This window comes from Puntigrus tetrazona, chromosome 3 (assembly GCF_018831695.1).
Source record: "Puntigrus tetrazona isolate hp1 chromosome 3, ASM1883169v1, whole genome shotgun sequence".
In the NCBI taxonomy this organism is placed as follows: Eukaryota; Metazoa; Chordata; class Actinopteri; order Cypriniformes; family Cyprinidae; genus Puntigrus; species Puntigrus tetrazona.
The window spans coordinates 25,992,731-25,999,205 of NC_056701.1; positions in this window are offsets into that span (position 1 = coordinate 25,992,731).

Sequence of the window (6,475 nt, forward strand, 5' to 3'; positions counted from 1 at the left end):
TTCAAAAAGCTGGTCAGAAGGAAGCAAAAATAAATAAAATGGTCCCTAGACAGCCACTATAGAAAAGCTTTCGAGTTCTCTCATTCACGTTTGGAGCAATTCCTTTAGGTTAAAATTGATCATTTGCAAATACTAGTTGTCAGGGTTTGTGTTGTCTGAAATTATTATAGTGTCATTTTTGCATTAATAATACTGTAGTCAAACCTGACCAGAAGATGTTTTGCTATACTTGCCCACATAAAATAGCAGTTTAGCTCCTGCATATCTAACAGTCTTTACCACCGCTACAATAACCCAGTATTGTTGAATTTATATTCAGTACAAGTATGGCAAATGAGTGACAAGGCTTTTGTTTCACAACATTAGGCGCTTATTTCTGTCTCAGAATACCATCATCATTTCTCCGTTAAAAATGCAATTCTAATTTAAGAAATCAAAGGAACTTTTGCAGCATTCCCCATTTCTTTTCAGTCCAACATTTCTAGACCCTTGTTTTTTAGTTTCGATGGATAGCATTGATATTTCAACTTTAATAAATTATGCTCTGATTTTCAAATACGCTGTATGAATGAATTGCGTTGAGTACCATATCACATCACAACTTTACACCAGTACATTCAATACATAAATTCCTGAATTATTTTTTGTAAACTCAAAAAAAAAAAAAAACCTTTGTAAGCTCTGACGAAGGGAGCGTGAATGCTTTTTACCAACTTGGTCTAAGTAATTCACGATGTGGCATAAACACACAATAATTCACACGTTTAGTTCACCTCTCATTCCTCTCTTTTCTTCTTTTTTTATTATTGTCGTTTTCTTTCTCTTTTTCTGATACTTGCTGACCAATGTACATTTTACATTCTGTACACCTTAGAGTCTATGTCAAGCTGGGCAGGAATCATTGTTATGACTCTACACTCATCGAATGCTGTAATATGATTCCTCATCATTTATATTCTATCTCAAATGCAGAGTTTTCCCCAGGCTGATCGGTCTGGTAGGCACAGCTGCCCAGATTGAGCAAGTCTCCAGAGCCTACAGAGTCTACTACAGCCAATGCTGTTGATCAGCTTATCATTTCTTAGTACCACGCTGTTGAGTGCAAATTGCAACCTTTGTAAATGGTATTGAAAATGGCAAAAATCTGCCTTACTGTAAGTTTTGCTTGACCTATAACTATTGTTTTTCAAAAGAAACTCTCAGTACAGTTCTTAAACCACAATTTAGGTTAAATAAAGAGGTTGCAATCTACCAGTTCATGAAAGGTGGCTTCTATTAGGCCAGAAGGACATGTAAAATCAACCTCTGGTTATAAAACTGAAAAGTTTGTGACGACACAATAAGGAATTTTCACATTACCAGGCCCCTGTTCTCTTAGTTAATGGTGATTAATATAAGAACCTCCACTCATGTTTTGTGCTTTTATCCAGTTGGGAAAAAAAAAAATCACCAGGAAGGATCAACTTTTCCATTTAAAACATTTTTGCTATAAGCAAAAACATAAAACCTGTACAAATGTTTACCATCATATGAAAAAACCATAGATGCCACAATTTCAATGTAATTTAGCATTTTTAGACAAAAACAAGGAAAAGAGCCTTTGGGGATTAGAAACACACGCAACCTACAAAGTACTCCATCAATTTCAGTTGCCTTAAAGCAAAAGGCAATAAAACGAAAATGAAAAAGCACTCAGTCATGAGAAAGGTCTACAGGCTGGCAAACTTGTGCTGTAAGGATGGCGCCACCAAACTGTTAACAGTCAAAATGCATCCAGTTCTGGAGACAAAAACTTCAACTTTTCTAGACGTCCTTTAACTTTTCAAATAAACCTTCCCAATTATTCTGTACTATTGTCTTGCACCTAAAAGACCCCCCAGATATTTAACGTTTTTCTTTCCCCAGCGTAAAACCAGCAGGAAGTCTTCCTGTCATTAGTACTACCCTTTTATTTCAATTAATAAAACTTTACATTTTCCACGCAATTGGAGGGAAAACCTGTGCATCATCTTGCCTATTGATCCTTAACTACTATATCTTTTAGAATCGCTGATAAAAATTCTCATTACAATTGGTAAGAGAGATACAGTGAAGTTTCATTCTCATTTGCTGCCACTAGTGCTCTATGATCGAGCATACCAGAAAGTGAAAACGCCGCTGCCTACTAACTCTACCAGCCCCAAAGGGCACATAACCAGTGTTCACCTTGAGAATACTTTAAACATCACTGTACAGAACTTTTTACAATGCAAAGGCCTTGGAAATTTGACATCAAGAACATCTCTAATCAGGAAAGCGTGATCAAACCTACCAGGGACACAGTCTGGTCAGGATGTGTAACAGCAGGAACAAGTTTTCAGGCAAGAGACCAGCTTTACACTCATCAATCGTTTATAAAGGCAGTGTGGTGAGAAATGATTCACGCTTAACTATTAGAAAACATAAGAGGTTGATCAGGGCATATTCCCTTCAAAGAATAATATTCAATACAGACAGGTCTGCATTGAAACACTATGGTCAAACAATCATGGAGGGGCCTCCAACCATATGATATCACAGCCAGATTACTCCATTTAAAGATCAAATCAACACTGGGAGGATTGGTATCTTTGTAATGAGAATGCATGTCTATACTGACTAAAAACAACTTGCAAAAGTGCATGTATAATGACCTTTAATTATTCAGTGGGGCTTTGTCCCAGGATTACATGGTGTAACAGCCAATAGTAAATGCTCAGAGTTCTAACATTTTGGAAATCAAAAGCATTAAGGACAAAGTTTTTGGAACAGCTGGTGTACAAATGCAAGACCTTTTTAAAAAAAAAAAAAAAAAAAAAAAAATTTATGTCCACCTTTGACAATTTTGTAGAAGATCGTGGGCTCTTACGCAAGAACTCCACAGCACACAATGTGAAATATGACTCAAGACCAGTCTCAGACCCATCCTACAGTATATCGCATTCTTGTCAGCTAACCCAGAAACAAATTGCTTTTACAGTGGTTTAGCTCAGCTCATGCTGAGCTCAAGCACCCACTCAGGTTCAGAGGCAAGCATGGCATCTTAGTAAAGACCACTGCCCACAAGATGAAACTGCTAGAATACATGGCCTAAGACTCGGAAATGAACCACAAGCCAAGAGTTCTACAGAGCCATTTTAATTTGTCACCACAGAAGCAATCAGGCCTTTGAAACAGTTCCAGTCATTTTTTCTTGTCCCTTCCCCTTCCCCATGTGGTTCAGTACAAGCTTGGGCACTGCTGTGGGCAACACTTCAGTGTGGAAGCACACTAGCCCATCATAGAGTACATGCCTTGGACACTTACGGTGAAACCTTCTCTGGTTTGGGACACTGACCTGGCTTCACTGTAAGAGATGAGATGGTCAGCTTTAATCTTGGTCCATAACGCGTCCTCCTATATACACTCTGCATTAACATGATCCTGACCTACGACAAATTGCAAGACCAATTACCGTTGCATTAATTTTGTCCTCGTCTTTGACCAAGCAAAAATGAACAGCCACTTTCAATAAAGTACATTTTCACTATATACTGGGAGGCATTGCGACCAGACACAGGACTGACAGTTCCAGCTTTTGGAAATCAGGGGTGTTGCAATGTCAGTTCAACTTTTGTTCATTTTAAATTCATCTTTCTTAAAAAGAAACAATTGGAAATAGCGAGGCATTGATCTCTACTTCCTCATGCACAATGCCAACCAAGATAAGATTTTCCTCACCTGTTTGACTTTGAGCAGCATCTGTTGTTGCTCAAGTACACAGACAGACCTCAAAACAGCAGTCAGCAAGCAGTACCTTGAGCCGTCTCCTCTGATCTCAGTGATCTGCTAGAAAACCTCACAGAATTACTGTGTCAGATGGTTACAAACAACAAAACACAGGATTAAATCTACCTTGTGGTGCTGCTGGCAAAACCTGTATCTAAAACTGTGGCCTTTAAAAGATCTAGAGATGATCTGAGTCATCTCTAACCCTGATCAAAGTCACCTGACTGTATCTTTTAGTAATCATGAAGGTCTTGATTAGCTTCTGCAGGTGTGTTTGATTGGGCTTGGATGGAGGCTCAATACAGTGATCACACCAGGCCTGGTAATAATGGTATGAGTATTTTGGTTTAAGCCTATGCTTATACCCATTGTGTCCTATGTAAACTTTCATTTTCTGTGGTCATATCAGTATTTTATTTTTAGACTTGTGTATTCTGACGAGGTAGCTTGCAAGTGCAACCATTTATGTCATCAGAATAATAATTACCCCCACAGTCAAAATGTGTCACAAAACAACGTGAAATTTTTCAATACATAGAAGCTATTTATGGGTTTTCTTCTACATATTTCAATGAGGACATAATTTATGTCATATTAAGCCATGCAAGTCCTAATACCCAGGGTTCTCTTTAATTTAATTAGTACAGTCCGAGGCATTCAGGTTTGTTCATTTTTTTGGTGTGTGTGTATGCTTGGCGACTTTCAGATCCGATCCAGCTTCTCACCTTACTTATACAGGTGCACTCTCAATGAATTAGTCTGTATACTGGAAATTGTAGAAACTTGTATTAAATAAATTCAATGCACATGGACTGGGTCAGTTTAGAGTCTTTGGTTCTTTAATTGTGATCATTTTTGGCTCACATTTAACAAAAACCCACCAATCTCAACATAGCCACAGTACTTCCTAAAAGGCTAATTATATAAAAAAAAAAAAGAGTTGGCCATCTGGAAAGTATGTTCATTGCTATACATCTACTCAAGCCTGGTAGGGGGCTCCTTTTGCTTTAATAACTGCCTCAATTGAGTTTGTTTCTCTTTTTCTTCTTGGTAATACCCCATAGATTCTCTAAGAGGTTCAAGTTTGGAGAGTTTTCTGGCCAGTCAAGCACACAGACAATTTGGCAGGTGTGATCCTGGGAAAAAATAAATAAATAAATGGCATCTTCAAAAAAGCTGGTCAGAAGGAAGCAAAAATAAATCAAATGGTCCCCTGAGCAGCCACTATAGAAAAGCTTGAGGTCTTCTTTTTGCTTTAGACAATTCCTTTTGGTTAAAATTGATCATTTGCAAATACTAGTTGTCAGGGTTTGTGTTGTCTGGAAATGATTAAAGTGTCATTTTTGCATTAATAATACTGTAGTCAAGCCTGACTAGAAGATGTTTTGCTATACTTGCCCTTAAAATAACCGGTTTTGCTCCTGCATATCTAACTAATTACTTTACCCGCTGACAGCAAGTATTGTTGAATTTATATTCAGTACATTTGTTTTGTTACAGCAGTTGTGTGTCAGCAGGGTAACTTTGAGTGAAGAGATTTACAGAACAAATTTATTTGGTCACCACAGAAACCATCAGGCGCTGTTACAGTTCAGTCAGTATGGTCTTATCCCTCTCCACTTGTTCATGCGATTTGGCACAAGCTTGACACTGCTGGCTGGGCAACACTTCAGTGTGGAGCTCTGCAAACCATCCTGAGACAGCCTTGGACACTCTGTGAAACAGCCCTGGTTTGGGACACGACCTGCTTCACTGTAAAGAGGCGAGATAGTCAGCTTTAATCCGTCATTCAGTCCTGAAATATACACTCTGCATTAACAGATTTGACCTACAGAGCCCATCAATATAAAACATACCTATATGAAAGGCATGCAGTGGCGTCACATCTATTGCTGCAGCACTTGTCAGTCTCCCGGACACTTGGCATCATCAGAACAGTGTTGGTACATAACCCTCTACAAGATTCTCCAGGTGGATACGCTCCTGGTTTTACTGTTAGAAACACAAGACCAATCAAAATGACAGCACTTCGTCCTCAGAACATCAACAGGATGACTGTTCAGTCACTTTTAGACAGTACTTTTTACTAGACAGCAACTAGACACTAGGCAGGAATTGTCAAACTCCAGTTCCTGGAGGGCCCAGGCCACCCAGAGTTAAGATGCAACCCTATTTAAACCTGATCCAGCTAATCAAATTCACTTCAGACATGCATAGTATGGGATTTAGCAGGGTTGAATCTAAAATCTGCAGGGCTCTGGTCCTCCAGGAGTGGTTATACAAAGGGACAACAGTTCAGCTTTTTTGGAAATCAGGGTGTCGAAATATCAGTCTAACATGTTCACATTTTAAATTCATCTGCTTCAGAGAAACAATTTCAAAAAGTAGTATTAATCTCTGCACTTCCTCATCCTGTGTAACAGATAAGATTTTTCCTCACCTGTTTGACTTTGAGCAGCATCTGTTGTGCTCAAGTACACAGACAGACACAAAACAGCAGTCAGCAAACATTTTTACTTGAACAGTCATCCTCTGATCTCTCAGTGATCTGCTGAAACCTCCACAGAATTACTGTGTCAGATGGTACAAACAACAAAACACACAGAATTAAATCACCATGTTGCTGCTGCTTAGAAACCTGTTTAAAATAACTGACCTTTAAAGATCCAGGATGATCTAGTCATCTCAA